The sequence below is a fragment of the Peromyscus eremicus genome, chromosome 5 (genome assembly GCF_949786415.1).
Source record: "Peromyscus eremicus chromosome 5, PerEre_H2_v1, whole genome shotgun sequence".
NCBI classification, from domain to species: domain Eukaryota; kingdom Metazoa; phylum Chordata; class Mammalia; order Rodentia; family Cricetidae; genus Peromyscus; species Peromyscus eremicus.
In genome coordinates this window covers 134,812,824-134,829,265 of record NC_081420.1, presented here as the reverse complement: position 1 = coordinate 134,829,265, position 16,442 = coordinate 134,812,824, and the positions used below count along the sequence as shown (strand labels likewise).

Genomic DNA, 16,442 nt, shown 5'->3' with positions numbered 1-16,442 from the left:
TTTGATCTCTCCATGTCCTATGACTCTAGCATAACCAAAGGCAATCGCAATAGCCTATAATTTTCTGACACTGGGCTTTTTATTTGTTAGCTTCTGGTATCTATTAAGGGCATTGTTGCCCCATTATATGGTAACTCCATTGTCTCATTTTGTGTGTGTGTGTGTGTGTGTGTGTGTGCGCGCGCGTGCGCGCGCGTGTACATGCACGTGTCTGCATGTGAGTGTATGGATACATGTGTGTAGAGGCAAGAGGTGAACATAGGGCATCTTCCTTGCTCACTTTCCATCTTATCTTTTGAGAAAGGGTATCTCACTGAACATGGTGTTCTCTAATTGGCTAGACTGGCTTGTCAGTGAGCTGTGGGGATCTGCCTGAATTCACCCTTGAACTATGGTTTGTAATACCTTCTCTCTGTGTCTACATGTGTTCCTTTGTGCACAGGTATCCCAGATATCTCTTCCTAGCCTCCTCTCCTCCTCCTCCTTTTTTTAAGAGATATCTAGTCATTTTTTTTTTTAAATTACGGATGTGCACAAAGACATCCAGCCTTTCTCTGTCGTTCTGGGAATCTGAATTCAGGTCCTCACGCTTACATAGTGAGCAGTTTACCCAGTGAACCTTCTCTCTAGTCTCTCTTCCTCTTCATATAGGAGCACCATTTATATGGATTAAACCCCACCCACTCTTACAACTTCATTTAACCCTACTTACTTCCCTAAAGCAGTTATTTAGGGGTTAGGATTTCAGCATTTGCATCTCCCAGGGGAAAAAAATCCAGTCTGTAGAATGTTCTTGCAATCTGCACTTTGTCAACAGGTCACAGAGCAAGACCATTACTCCAACCTGGCTGTCTTCCCCTTTCCCCTCGGGGTCCTCCCTCTACCTTATTTCATCCTACGCTGTGCTTGGTCTCTGGTCTCTGTGGACAGGACCATTGAACTTCTCTGCCTTCTGCCTTCGGTTAGGCTTGGCTCATAAGGAGTCTAACAATAGACTGAGTGGGGGTGAGGCTTGGAAGAGGTTGTCATGGGCTGGCCATGTCCTCTCTGTGAAGGTCACAACTCTTGTTCTCCAGCCTCAGTCACCAGGTTCCCCATCAGGCCTGTGGTGGTAATACTTCCATGATTACTGACCACAGGACCTAGTACCAACCCCAGGACTTCCTTACTCCCTACCGCATTTGTCAGAAGAGTCTCTTTATTACACTAGCCTCAAATCACCCAGCCTGTAGGCGTGGGACCTTGACTGGCATTGCCACGGTAAGAAGTCCCATTGATGGGTCATTCTGCTACCTTCTCCTTTGCAGCCTCGCTCTCCTCACTCAGTTTCTAGACAGCTCTGCCTTGGCCTGAGGCTTGGCTGCCTTCCCTCGGGCCACACACTTGCTTCCTGAGGTCAACCACATCACAACTCCAGCTTTCTGAATGCCCTTGCCATCACCCACGGCCGCCTCTTTCTCAGAAGAAGGAGCTGGTAGGAAAACGCATCCTCTGCGGCTGCTATTGCAATCGGGTGAACTGTCCCCGATGTGCTCGTAGATTTGGAATACTGGTCCTATAAGGCGTCACTATAAGGTTGTGGAACTGTTTAGGAGGCTTCTTGCTATAGGAAGTGAAGGGGCCCTGGATGTGAGCCTTGGGTCGTGAGAGCCCAGCCCACTTCCTGTTGATCTCTGCTTCTGTTCCACCAGCATGAGACGAGGTCCCAGCTGTACACTCCTGATGCTCTGGAGCTTCCTGCCTCCATGCCTTCCCCTCCACAATGGCTATATCCCTTCAAACTATGAGTCCAGAACAGACCCTTCCCTCTTAAGTTGCCCTTTGTTAAGTTTTTGGTCATCGTAACAAGAAAAGTAACTGCCTGGATAAAGAGATGGCAGTGGTTTGAATATCTATACCAAGCAGGCAGGCGCTTTTCCAAAGATGAAAGGATATTAGGATGGCTTTGGCCAGTTTCTTCTCATGTTTACAGACCTCTGTGGGTACAGCAGTTTCCATTCTTTATCCACAATGTTTACATTGACCCCACCACCCCCTTAGAGTGATGTTTCACAGAAGATTCAGACATAGTCCTGGCTATCAAAATGGATGGAAATTGATGCATGGGTCCAAGTCGGTAATGCATTCAACATCCGGAGAGAGTAAGGGAGACAGACACGTGCATGATAATGTAATAGGAGGTGGGGCACATGAAGAAGGCACTGTAAGAGCCTGTCAGCAGGTGGTGGCACAGGAAGGTATTTAAAAATGGGAGAGCGGGATCAGGCTGCCTGGCTTGGAGTCATAGTTCACTTCTTAGCACTTCTGCTGTGTCAACCTGGGTGCTTTGTTTCTTAAGCGTTTGCTTCCTCAGCTGCTAAATGTAGGCAATAATAAATGACATGTAATGTGCTTTGTCCAGTACCTGGCCTATCCTGGGTGCTTAATTCTAGCTTTGGGGATTTAATCTACGGTCTCATGCATGGTAGCAAGTGCTATACCTCTGAACCTTTTTTATTTATTTTTAGCTCTTTGTTTTGAAATGGGTTCTTTGTGATGATTGCCTCTCTCTCTCTCTCTCTCTCTCTCTCTGTGTGTGTGTGTGTGTGTGTGTGTGTGTGTGTGTGTGTGTGTGAAAGTGTGTGCTGTCACCCCTCAGCAGCTGTCCACCTTGTCTTGAGCTAGGGTCTCTCTCTGGGATCTGTGGCTTACAGATTGGCATAGTCTGGCTGGTCAGCGAGCCCAGATCTGCCTTTCTCCTTTTCCCTCGACTGGACTCAGGCCCTCATGCTCGCATGCCAAGCGTTTTACTGAGTAAACTACCCCTCCAGCCCCCGTCAACCAATCTTGATTGTCATGTTGGCAGGACCCAGAATCACTTGAGAGACAAACTTTGGGGCACGTCTGTGAGGAGGTTTCTAGATTGGTTATCGGAGATAGGAAGCCTTACCCTGGGTGTGGGTGGCACCATGCCATGGGATGAGACTTAGAACTAGTAAACAGAAAGTGAGGTGAGTACCAGCAGTAATCTTTCTTTGCTTCTCCTAAAAATACTTATTTTATTTATGGGTATTTTTGCTTCATGTATGTCTGTTGCCCACAGTGCATGCCTGGTGTCTGATGAGGCCAGTAGGCATCAGATTTCCTGGAACTGGAGTTACAGACTGTTGTGAGCCAGCATCTGGGTTCTGGGACTGAACCCAGGTCCTCTGGAAGAGCAGCCAGTGCTCTTAACTTCTGAGCCACCTCCCTAGCTCCTCTCTCTGCTTCTTGACTGGGGAGTCAGTGTGACCGGCCACCTCCTGCTCCAGCCTCGATGCCGAATGAACTAAATCACCTCCAAGGAGCCACAGTAAACCTTTCCCTTCTCCAGTTGATTTTGCTGTTGTGTTTGTCTTTGTTTCCCACTGACGAGAAAAGGGACTTGCCCAGGCTGGCCTTGAACTCAGTGTAGTCAAGGAAAACCTTGAACTTCTCACTTTCCTAGTTCAGCCACTTCAGTAAATGAGATTACAGGCCTTGGCCACCAGGCCCTTGCTTAACTTGTAATTTAGCAAAGACTATGCAAAGGAATGGGGTTTGGGGAGACTTGAATAATGGGGCCAGTTTATAGGGGGAGGCAGATATTCTAGAATGTACATAAACATAGAAAAAGGCTCAAAATGAGCACGATAGAAACTGTTAACCTAGCATTTACAAGGGGGCTATTTATTAGGAAAAACTTCAGGGAAAGTTTCAGGTAAAGCCATACCACTGAATACCAAATGAAGTGCCTGTAGATATTTTATAGACATTGAAGAGTCACTAAAAGGTGGGGGGGGGGCTGGAGAGGTGACTCAACCCTTAAGAGCACTGGCTACTATTCCAGAGGACTCAGATTCTATTCCCAGCACCCACAAGGTGGCCCACAATTGTCTGCAACTTCTGTCTCAGAGGATCAAACGCTCTATTCTGGCTTCCTTGCACACCAGGAATGCATTTGGCATACAGACATGCACACAGGCAAAACACCCATACACATAAAAATAAATAATGTTTTGAGGCAGGGTCCTTCTGTGTAGCTCTAACTGTCCTGGAACTCTCTATGTAGACCAGGCTGGCCTCGTACTCACAGAGATTCACCCGTTTCTGCCTCCCAAGTGCTGAAATTAAAGGCATGTGCCACCATACCTGGCCCCAAATAAATAAAATCAGAGAGAGAGAGAGAGAGAGAGAGTGTTATGAGGGAATTGGGGGTGGATCTGGGAGGAATTATGAAAAGGAGTGGAGGGTGATAAAATATGATCAAAATTTATTATATTCATGTACACACTTCTCAAATAATTCATAAAAATATATATTAAAAAATAAGGAGAGTCAGGTGTGGTAGAGGGACGCCTGTAAACCCAGCACTTAGGAGGTTGGGGTAGGCAGAGCTCTGTCAGTTTGAGGCCAGCCTGGTCTACATAAAGAATTCCAGGCCAGCCAGGGCTACATAGTGAGACCCTGCCTCAAAACAAAACAAAGCAAACCAAACCCCCTAAAACCCAAGGGGGCTAGACAGATGACTCAGCAGTTAAGAGTGCTTACTGTTCTCCCAGAGACCCCAAGTTCAACTGGGGTCTCCTGCTCCTGGGGCAGCTGATGCCCTCTTTGGCCTCCAAGAGAACCTGCACTCAAGAGTGTACACATACATACATGCATGGACACACACACACACAGACACACACACACACGGACACACCCCCATACACTTTAAAAATAAATAAATCTAAAAAAACCAAATGAACAAACAAAACAAACGTGATGATTTAAGCAGGACTATGTATATTTAGATAAAATTTAGCAAATTTTCACCCAGAAGTTTCTCTCCATTTTCCTTCCTTTATTTTATTTTATTTTATTTTTTGTTTTTTCAAGACAGTTTCAAATGCTATGGCCCCGGGTGGCTGGGAATTCACAATCTAGTTCACTCTAGCCTTAGTCTGCATTGACCCCCCAGCTTCAGTCTCCCGAGTGCTGGGACGACAAGTGTGAGCCGCCGTGCTCTGCTTGGCTGGAGCTTTTCTGTAAACTGTGCAGACAGTGGAGTAAGGTGGTCAAGGGAAGCACGAGGCGCTATGTGTTGTCTTTGGGGTAGTCATAAGACCTGCCTGATGGGAAACTTGACACATGTCGATCTCTCAGCGTCACACGGAACTAGTTTGGCAGAAGGCAGCTCTCATGAAAATGATACGCACTGAACCACTCAAGTCAGATGGCCATGCCTGACTGCCGTCAGGAATGAGAAGCAGGCACCCAGTCCCAGAACCAACTGTAACCGAGCAGCAAGAACGTTGTGAAATTCTGATTTTAACCTGTAGTTTTATTTTCAGGAGCAAAACTACAGAGCCTACCTGTATTGCCACCAGTGGTACTGGCATAGAGGTGTCAAGATCCACGTCTTGGTGACGGTGGGTGGGGCACAGGGTATACGTATGCCGGCTTTGACGTGGGCAGCCACACAGAGCATGCGGTAGGAACCTGAGCAGCTTATGCCTGTCGTCAAAGAGCATCCCCATGCTCGTTCAGCCCCCCTCGCAGTTCCTGCCCCATGCTGGCGAAGATGCCTGCTAACATTTACTCAGTGCTTTTTTAGATAGTGCCTTGGCTGGCATTTTCACTCGTGGGAGCTAGCTGTCCCAAATGTAGCAAGAGAGTGCCCCAAACCCACATACCAGACCCAGGAAGATACAGAGAAAGGCTAGATGGTCACCTGGGAAACCAAGGGCAGTTAAGGAATGTAGTGAGGATGGAGTCTCAGAGTTCCTGTCCTCACCTCTGGGAAGACTCTAAGGCCCCTTCTGTGATCTGTTGTCCCTCTTGAGGGTGGAGGTGCTAGAGGTGTATACTGGAGGTAAGAGGGCTTAACAGGGGCGAGTCTTTGATGAGAAAGGCTGAGTATCCATACCCACATTTCACACAGCTGATTGGAAAGGCTTGTAGAAACTTCAAAATATTTTGGTCAAAAGAGAAGGAAAAATTAACTCCTCAGTCAGAGGAATCCAAACCACAATTTTTTTTTTTTTGTGAACATCAATATGACCTTTCTAACCATTGATAATTTTCTCTTTTCGTCTTCCTAGTTACAGGATCAAGATAAATAGGCTCTAAGGCGGTGAAGGGAGAGAGCAAAATAAAGTCTGTGTTTCATTAAATTGGAAGAAACCTTTGCTAGGGCAGTTAAAGCTATAATTAGGAAAACCCATGTGGGCTTTGGATGCCAAACATTTGCTGTATCTCAGGTTCTAAACTATCACTTTGGTGGGGAGAGATTTTTCTGGAACCCTAATGTTATAACAATGCAAGGAAAGAACAGCGAAGTGTTTAGGGTAAGACCAGAGCTGAGAACCAACATAGGGTGGCCAGCCTGGCTCTATAGACACTGTGTGCAGGAAAAGAAAGGAAGCTCCTGAGGAGGCTCTGGGGAAGCCATGAAAACATGCAAACTGTAGGTGAAACGGTTTCATGGATGCATTTTTACAGAGAACAGTGGATAGCTTTCCAAAGATTCCCAAAATGTCTAGGAACATCTCTGTGGTAGGAGTCAAAAGTATCCAATCATACCTCATATTTACGTTTATGAGATATAAACAAATAGCCCATTCTAATATGTCATTTAAGAGAGTTCAAAATAATATTCATGTTATGTATTTTATCAAAGCATTCTAACTTGGTAGGAAATATTTCTAATAAGTAAAAAACAGTGTTGTTCTTTTCCATTGAACTTATTCCTTAGGGGAGCCTAGAAGGTGGAGACAACGTCAAAAAGCTGGGTGATGCCTGACAAGAGCTTCTGACATAATGAGATGATTGCCTACCTGCCTGGCATCCAGGGATGCTCCCTGCATAAGACGGTCACATTCCTGTGTCAATGCTGCATGCCATACTGTGTCCACATCTATTACCAGTTGTGGCACTAACAATGGCTGAGACAGGAGATCTGGAAAGTGGGGTCAGCAGAGCTGCAGACTGACCTTTCGGTGGCTAAATGCATTATTCAGCTTGATGAGAATAAGAACTGGGACTCTACTGGATTGTTGAAGAACTGGGACTCTACTGGATTGTTAAAGGCCGAAGCTTCAACTGGAGAAATGATAGGTAAGTGCATATAAAATTCTCTTCCTGCATGCCGATCTTCTATATTTCCTTACTCTTCATCTGCAATGATTTAAAGAGCAGAGTGAATGAGAGAGTGTGAGGTGTGTGGCCACATCATCCATGGAGAACATTTGATTCCTCTCAAGTGTCTTTGACAGCTCAGTGAGCTGACAACCTAGAAAATATGTGCTGTTATTTTGGTAAGGGCAGAAGAATAAGTACAGTTTTATGTCGGAGTTTTCCATGAAAAGACCTAAGCTCAGGAAAACAAAAGGAAGTGATCCATGGGCTGTGATCTGTGGTGTCCAGAAGCAAGGAGGATGACAGGGAACAGCCTGTTCAGTGCCAACACCTTACCTTAGGGCAGAAGCAGAGGCAAACATGAGCTAAGGCAGCGCTGATCTGGAAAGAACTCAGACTTGGGAGACAAATGGCTCTGAGGCTCCAGATCTGGACAGAGAGGCTGAGATGCCACACATTCCCATTCTCAAAGGGCAGCCATGAGTTCAGTGCCTATTTCCATGTGTGGGCTCTAAGTGTTAGGGTGGACAGGGACCATGGAGACGTTCTGGACAGGCTCTATAGACTCACAAGCATGTTGCAAACCAGGACTGGAGCAGGCCGTTCCTGCCTGTGTGCAGTAGACTTACCCACCACCTCCTTATTTTCTGTTTTTATGTCCTGATTCAGGAGTAAGGCCGGGAGATGTTCATGATTTTTGGAATTCCCAAGAAAAGACCTAAAAACACTTATTCTTTTTGCCCAGGTGCACTCTTGCGGCTAGGATGTCAGTGGGTGTGAAATTGGCTCTATTTCATGGTCACTTTGGTAGCTACGGAAACTCTGCCATTATGGCAGACCTAAAGCATGTGCTGAGAAGTGTGACATCATTTAACATCCCAGCATCCCCCTGTGGTGAGAACTGTCACTCTCCTTGCTTACATATGAGGGAACCTGTGAAAGATGTTAGGGAGCTTGCCTCCTTCACACTGACAGTAGGTGTCAGAGCTGGCACTCAAACCTAGGCTGTCATGCTTCAGTGTCCAAGCTCTCCTGCCTCTTCCTTAACTCTTGGAATGAGGCATGGGGCTGTCCTTCACCGTTGCCTTTCCCCCAATTAAGTCTTTCTCTTGATTAGCCAAGCTCGCCAGCTCAAAAGAGAAAGGAGGGAACTGTCTTTGGGCATGCGTCAGGATGTACCTCACAAGGTGGAGACAGGGGTCCAAAGTAAGCCTTACTTAAGATTCCACTTTGCCACCATTTCCTGCATGTCAGAAATGATGAGGAGTGCGTACCATGGTAGCATTTTCTTCTTTAAATCCTATATGGAGGGTCAGCAAGAGAGAGAGGGAGAGAGAGAGAGGTGATTCATGGGGGCTGTCTCAGCTCCATAAAGAACAAGGTAAGAGGGCGTGATAGATGAACTGAATGGGCTATCCACACAAGTGCTAGCACATGATGTCCTTTCTAGACCTTAACTCCTGTGCCAGGAAAATACTGGTGGTAGATAGGACGGCACATCTCAAACCTAGGCTGTAGGACCTTCATCCCTGTAAAATTTTATGTTCTCCTAAATGAAACTGCTAGTGTCCCCTCAAATTAAAAGCTTGAGAACACTCAACTTGTCAGTCAGCCAGCTAGTAATTCATTTTGTCATGAGCTTTGCGGCCTCTTGTGTAGAGTAAAGTACAGGCTCTTAGTGAGCTGTTTAAATATTGACGAGAAGCTCAACATTGTTTTTCCAACTCATTGAAGAGAATTTATGATGCTGTAAAGTAAAGGGACATTTCCTTCTGAAGAAAGTGGGGATGAAAATCTGGAGTGTCCCCCTTTCCAGTATTTTACTCGTGAGGCTAAATCAACATGTATTACATTTTAGCATGCGCTAACAAAGCCTGATCTCAGAGACAGGATCTATGACAGAAACTTGAAAACTGCATTTCCAGGTTCTCTGCATGGTCATCTGAGGCCTGTTCTCATTCTTGAGTCAATCCCACCACCAGAAAGATGTTTAGGCCATTAGAACTCCATATAAATCTTGTGGATACCTTTGAAGTTGATGATGTGGATACGAGAACCAGATCCTGCTTCCATCAGCTCACCAAGGAAGTTGAGACTGCAGGTTACCAGCAAAGTCGGGAACCCAGGTCAGCTTTGGGAGCAACAAACCTGTGACCAGGCTCCAACCTGAGCCTATCCCTAGAGCTTGAAAAGGGCTTTTTTTTCTTTTTTCTTTTTTCATCCATTAGCTATGAGCTATGCCTGAGCTCCCCACCTAATGCCTTCCTGGGTCTATCAATGTTTATGGGTGATGTATGTGTGGCCTTTACTGCAGTGTCTAAATGCATTGGGTCTGCACTTTAAGTATAAGAACATGCACTTTGGATCCCCTAGAGATTTATTTAGTCCTGGTCTCTGCAAAGCACTAAACTTTCAGCTTTGAGCAACTGATGGTTAGTCTTTGGTGAAGACTGTAGATCATATGAGCCCGCCCTTTGAGAACCGTCTCCTAGCTGCAGCCCAGAAAGCTGTCCCCTAAGGAGTGTTGTTACAGGTTCAGGTCTCAGCCAACCTTACTACTTGTAGTTTTCTCTCAAATCTTTGCTTTCTAATCAGTTGTAGAGCTATCCCTTGTTATGACGAAGTAGAGTTTTTGCATGGGCTTGCTTTGATCCACCTTGCTGTGCCAATGGCATTTGGCACGAGACCTTCTACAGAGTACAAATTAAAAAATGAATGATGAATGAAACCATCAACAAGAAAAGTGCCATTCATTCCTAGAATCTTTCACCAAATCAAGGACCACAGAAACAGAAATTCTCTATGGCTTTACTTTGTAAAATGTCTTTTAAAACACTGTCCTAATCAATTACATTAGAAAGAACCTCCAGACTCAGTGTCTTAAAATGACAAGCTGTTGCCTCTCTTGGTTCTTTGGACACATTAAGCTCAGCTGGGTGTTTTTTTGTCTGAGGTCTTTCATGCAGGTTTCATTGTGTAGATGCTGGGGCTAGAGTCATCAGGATTGACTGGGCAAATATCCAAGATGCACTCACATTGAGGACAGCTGATGTCAGCTGCCGGATTACCCACACTTGTGTTGGACAGGACCAGCTTATAACACTTGGCCTCTCCACGTGGCTTGGGTTTTTGACAGAATGGCAGCTGGCTTCCCAAAGGGAATATCCATCAGTGAGCATTCTGAAGAGCCAATAATGAGCTGCAAGTGTCTTATTACCTAGCCGTAGGATCCATAGCATATCACTACATTTTATTGGTTGAGTAGGTCACAAAGACCAGCCCAGACACAGGGAGGCTCCAAAGGCATTGACAGTGGCAATCTTTGGAGCCAGTCTGGCTACAAGCAAATACATTGTTTTGGGGACTTGGTAGAATGCTTGACTAGCATGTGTGAAGACCCAGAATTGAGAAAACAATGTATTTCAAATATGATATCCCGGAAGACAACCCATCTCTGTAAGGACCTTCCTTTGTCAGGAAATTTGCTGCACTACTGAGCACTGGGAACAGCTCAATATCAGCTGGATTTGGAGGAGGTAGGTGGTAGCAAGGAAGGAGAAAACCAGTAGTGTCTGAGACCATGGTTAAGGAATTAGATTTGACAGAGATAATTCAGGATATAAAATGAAATAGGGAGATGGAGGGTTGGGTAAGTGCTATAGAAAAGCTCGCCTATCCCTTTCACTGGCTCGATGTATGTTGGTGTGGATTGGATATAAAGGCAAGCACAGGTGAAAAAGTTATTGCAAACATTTTTGTCTACTGTTGAAGTCACATGTAATTCTAATGAAGATTGTTCAAAAGATGAGAAAGTCACCCACTGCCCTACTAACTGGACCCAAACATGTTCATTTTTCTTTTCATGCATGCTTTGTGTCCATGGCATCGTGTTGTGTTGAGCATGGGCTCTACGCCTTTCATCTGGACTCATTTTAGAAATGTTCCAGTTTTCGCTGTGGCCTTTGCCTGCATCATTTTAGAGCCTTCATTCCATTCAGACTGAGGGAGCTTGGCAATGGGCCAGTGAGCTGGGCTTGATTAGGGAGGTGACTCAGGACTCCCATGATGCTGCCCTCACTGGTGCGTGGATAAGGCTCTAGGGAAGCTGGGTTTGATACCTCCCATTCTGTCTCCTAGCTTGGCTACCCTGCCAGGGATGAAGCCCTTAGGGTGCTTCATCAATGTTTATAACTGCCAGCAGGAAACATCCATCCTTGAGGAGGAGGCAAGAGGAGGATGCTTCTTTTTCTCTTCAACCTTTCAAGGAGCATGCTGGTTTTAAAAAAAAAATGGTTAACCTGGCCATAAAGGTTTAGATTTCTTGTCCCTATAAGGGTTTACATTTCTTCCAGGAAGGGGGATTTAATTTTACTGTCATAGCAATATTTAGGGCAAGAATCTGATTACTTCTTTTTCAGACACTGAGATGCCAGACTTGGCACATTCTGGACAAGTAGAGGGCACCCCACACTCCCTGCATGTCCTCTGCTGTCTACCCACTGTGTTCTGTCTGTCCCTCTTCAAAGCCCACTTCCCATTATTCTTTGTCTTCCTAGTGGCCTCCTCACAGCCAGTTTCTGAACTTTTAAACCTTTGCTCTTTGCTCAGTCAAATTCTCCCAGAAGGCATCATGTTATGAATGGACCCTGGACTGGAAATCAGGGCACTTCAGAGCACGTCCCTCTGTTCCATCTGTGTGACCTTGGTTCGTCTTGGCAATCCCCTGGCTCCACCTTCTCCAGATTTAAAATGAGAGACTGATCTCTTTTGTTTCTTTCTGCAGTGAGTTCATGATCTGAGTCTTTTTGGCCTTTAAAGGTCATGCTCAACACAATTCTATAGAGTTCTGGAAGCTTGCCGATCCATTCATGTTCATTCCCTCCCAATAACCTTGAGTCTTCTTGCTCATAAGACACCATCTCTAGACAATGTGGAAGTGTATGGTATTATGGAAAACATGGATTGGCTCTCCTTTTTCTGCCCTGCCTCTTATCGCTCTTTTTTCATCTGGTAAGTAGGCTCACACTGCTCTTCCTTGCTGCTGATGCTCTAAATCTCTTCTTAGGATAAAGTACAACAAATGGAAGCAACTGTCTGAAGACCGAACTTCAAACACTCTATTAATGCAACACGCAAGCAACATCCCAATCCCAGTAGAATGCCCACAGACTGATTTGGTTCTCCTTTGATGAGGCACAGATGCAAGGCAATAACTACCCTCTTGGAGGGAGGAGTGATTAGCTAGAGGGCTGCAGAGTCCCTGCTAGCTCTGTCATCAGAGTATGAAGAACAGCTCCAAGGGCAAATGCTCAGCCCTGGAAGTCGATGTTTGCTCACTTCAACACTGTGCAAGATTCTGCTGTGCTACAAAGATGATAGAAGCAGTCTTGAGGGAGAGGGACATGATTTGGTTTAGAAATCAGAAAAAGTTAGAGATTTTGATGGCCATTTTGGGGTTCTAAGAAGTTATATGTTTGGTGGAAGCTACCATTGTGGTTAGCCAGTGGCCATCACATGCTCCCCAGCTGCCCAAGATGTTCCATATCCTCTGCCTTGTACCACTGGCATCCAACCTATACCCCCAGTTCCTGGGCATTCTTTCATGTTCTTCCCTGTGTTTGGGATATACCGGCCTGAATGATCACCATTATCATTTTATTCACTCTTTGGGACCAAACAATAGGCCTTGGAGTCTGAGTAATACAGGATTAAATCCCAGTTTTCTGCTTCTAAGGAAGGTTATCTAATTTCTCTGTATGCCTTTAATTTTCTTATTTGTAATATGAAGCTAGTAATCCCTGCCTTACAGGGTTGCAGTGAGAATTACATGTGACGGCAGGAGACTTCCCAGGGCCCAGTGAGAAGCTTTTACTGCTGTTTCCCTTATGTTTGTTCTTTATGGAAACGATAGAGTTGCTTTGCTTTGGAGATGGCTTGTTCTCATCAGGGTTAATGTTTTGGAAGCCTAGTCCCTAGTCTGAAGATGCTAAAAGGTAATAGACTCCTTAAGAGGTCACTGGGAGAAACAGTCTTAGAAAGGGTTAATGCTAGCTAGTCTTGTAGAGTACCTTAGTCCCTCAGAGAGTAAGTTATTATAAATGAGGAAGACTTACATCTCTTTGGCCAATGGCTTCTTGCTTCACCATGTGACCACCCTCTCAGTTCTCTTTCTTGTGCCCCTCCATGAAGACATCTGTAGTATTATCATGAGCCACAGGGGTGCCCACTAGAGGCCAGAACGATGGGACCAGTATACTTCCAGCTTCCACAGTGAGCTGAACCAATTTATTTTATTTATAAAATACCCAGCCTTGGGTATTTTGTTATGTAACAGAAATGGAAGGATATACTATTAACAGTGTTGTATTTATGTAAACATATAATTTATCCCACTGGTTGAAATTTATCCTTCATTGATAGCTTCTTGAGGGTAGGAGTTATTTGACAATCTCGTTTATTCCTTTCAATGTCAAGGACAGAGATTGCGGTAAAGCAAACTCCACATGTTTGCTACAAATGAATTGAATCAACTACATCATTTTATTTGCCTTTTCCTTCTGATTTTACCCAAAGACAAGAGAAAGTCAACCATGCAAAACAAAACAAACTAAACAAAAAAACCAGGACAAAACATCCTATATTTTAAATGTAAAGCTCGATTTTCTCAAGAGTGCAGCATTGGGGTCTTCTTGTCAGTTCTAGGGAGGAGGGAGGCGACTGCAAGCATGACCTTTTGTATGTGCTTTCAGTATTTAGTGCTCTGCAGGGTGCTTGCTGAATATTTAAGTGTGTTGCTATTCATGATAAAAGCTTGTCGAGTGACAGATCTAGGAGCAGAGAGGTAACTCAATAATGGATTTCATCTCAGACAAATGCAGGAGAAAGCTTGCTTAGGGTTGTAATTACTCTAGCTACACAGCCCCATCCTGAAATCCTCCATAAGGGCAGCCCTGCTGCGTGGGTGGACTTCCTCCTGGTGAGGGGCCCTGCTGTTCACTCCTGATACAGAAGGAGAGGCCCCATGAGCCAGGTGAGCTCTGCTCAGGAGAATTCTCTATGTTCTGTTAACAAGCTTGTGAGGAAGTTGTCATATGATCGGACTTTGGCTTCTGTGTTGGTGACCCTAGCAAGACAGATAAAGCGTAGGAAAGCAGAGACAGCACAAATGTGTGGTAAAAAGCACTGGCTTGGGCCAGCTGCCTGGGTTCGCCTCCCAGCTCCATACCCTGCTTGCTGGTGACCTCGGGTACCTTACTCAGTTTCATCAAGTCTTGATTTCTCCATCAGTAGCTTGGAGGTGATAGTGTACCTGCCTCCTAAGTTTATAATGAGGGTCGCAGGACAGAGCTATATTAGCATCTGGAACTCTGCCCGGGGCAAAGTATGAGCAACACAGACAACATCATCACTCTACTAGAGTTGGAAGGCTGCTCTGAAGGTTGTGCCACTTGCACACCTCAGCTTGGCAGCATTTGGCTCTTCACTAGGAAAGGACTCTGTGGGTGGAAAAGGACACCATCTTCAGTGGTCCACGCAGGAGACGAAGGTCGGTATGACAACACTAAGGAGGAGAGGGGACAGATCTGAGGGATGTATAAAAGGAACTCATGATCATTTCATGCCCAGCTCAGGAAAGGCCAAGGTGGCCAAGATCCAGGATCTAGGGGCCAGTGACACCTTAAAATAACAAGAGACACTGTAGGAAAAGAGGTTTGTTTGAGAATATTAAAGAATAGTGTGACGACATTTGGAGACAGTCAAAACATTTTGGAGCTCTGGCAAGAGGTCCAAGTAGAGCTTTACAATGAACACCACGAGAGCCAGAAGCCAGAGAGCTTACTGTAAAGTGCCTGGCGTGCAGCACAGGTCCAGAAGTTCAAACTTCATTGGTTTTGGGCTATCAGGTCTCTGGTGCCAGTACTCTGTGTCATTTTAGTTTGACAATAGTTATAGATCATATATATATATTTTTTAACGGTTCTTACTTAGTTTTTATTCATAATCATAAACTTAACTCTACAATCCAACTAGACTTGGGAGGGGAATGGGGAGAATATGGAACCCAGAGAACTTCAGTGAGAGCGGAGATTACAGGGTACTGCGAGCAGATGGGGTGGGGGTGCTCTCCTGAGCTACAGAAGGAATGGTCTGGTGGGTAAGAAGCCCACAAGTTGAAAGAATTAGAGTTGTCCACAATCGGAAATGGTGATCTTCTTGCTGGTCTTGCCATTCCTGGACCCAAAACGCTCCACGGCTTCCACGATGTTCATGCCTTCTTTCACCTTCCCGAAGACCACGTGTTCGCCATCCAGCCACTCAGTCTTGGAGGTGCAGATGAAAAACTGGGAACCATTTGTGTTTGGTCCAGCATTTGCCATGGACAAGATGCCAAGACCTGTATGCTTCAGGACAAGTTCTCAGCCTCAAATTTCTCTCCGTAGATGGATCTGCCGCCAGTGCCATTATGGCACACGAATCCTGGAATAATCCTGTGAAAGGAGGAACCCTTATATCCAAATCCTTTCTCTCCAGTGCTCAGGGCAGGGAAGTTTTCTGCTGTCTTTGTCTGCAAATAACTCGAAGGAGATGCGGCCCAAGGGCTTGCCATCGGCCGTGATGTCGAAGAACACGGTGAGGTTGACCATGGCTGCAACAAGTGGAGACAGGGGACAGCGGCGTCTGCAAAGCCTAGATCATATTTAAATGAATGATGATGTTTTTTAAATAAAACTTTATTTACTAAATAGGTAAAGGAGTTGCTTGTCCTTGCTCCAGAGTTGTGCTTTGCACACAGTAGGTACACTGTGTGTTTGTTAGGTGGCTAATTTACTAGCTCTGAGAACACGAATACACAAATGTGTGTTTGTGTGTGTGTGTGTGTGTGTGTGTGTGTGTGTGTGTGTGTGTGTGTCTGTTGTTGTTGGGGCTTGAACCTGGGGCCTTGTGAGTGCTAGGTAAGCACTCTACCACAGAGCTACACTCCAAACTCATGAAGGTTTTACAAACAGTTTTGCCAAATTATTTGAAGTACAAACAACCTTTGTTAATGATACACAAAGATACCCACAAAGACAGATCAGAAAAAGGGTGCTTGGATTGTTTATTGCTGCCATAATATAAAATGAGCTACCACAAGTTAGAAATATACTCTAGAACAGCAAAGGATCTAGCTAGAAACTTTATCTGAACCAAGTCCTAGGCTATTGGTTCAAGGCGGGACACTTGGATCTCCCTGGGAAGGGGGAATAGAAGAGATTTCGTGAATGGACTTCGGGTGGGTGGCGATGGGAACATGAGAAATCAGGTTGTAGGGGCAGGGGTGT

General features: G+C 45.3%; 1 pseudogene; it reads right to left on the bottom strand.

Moving 5' to 3' along the window:
• Positions 1-15,097: 15,097 nt before the first annotated feature.
• On the bottom strand, positions 15,098-15,764 carry LOC131912052 (peptidyl-prolyl cis-trans isomerase A-like; annotated as a pseudogene).
• Positions 15,765-16,442: the final 678 nt, after the last annotated feature.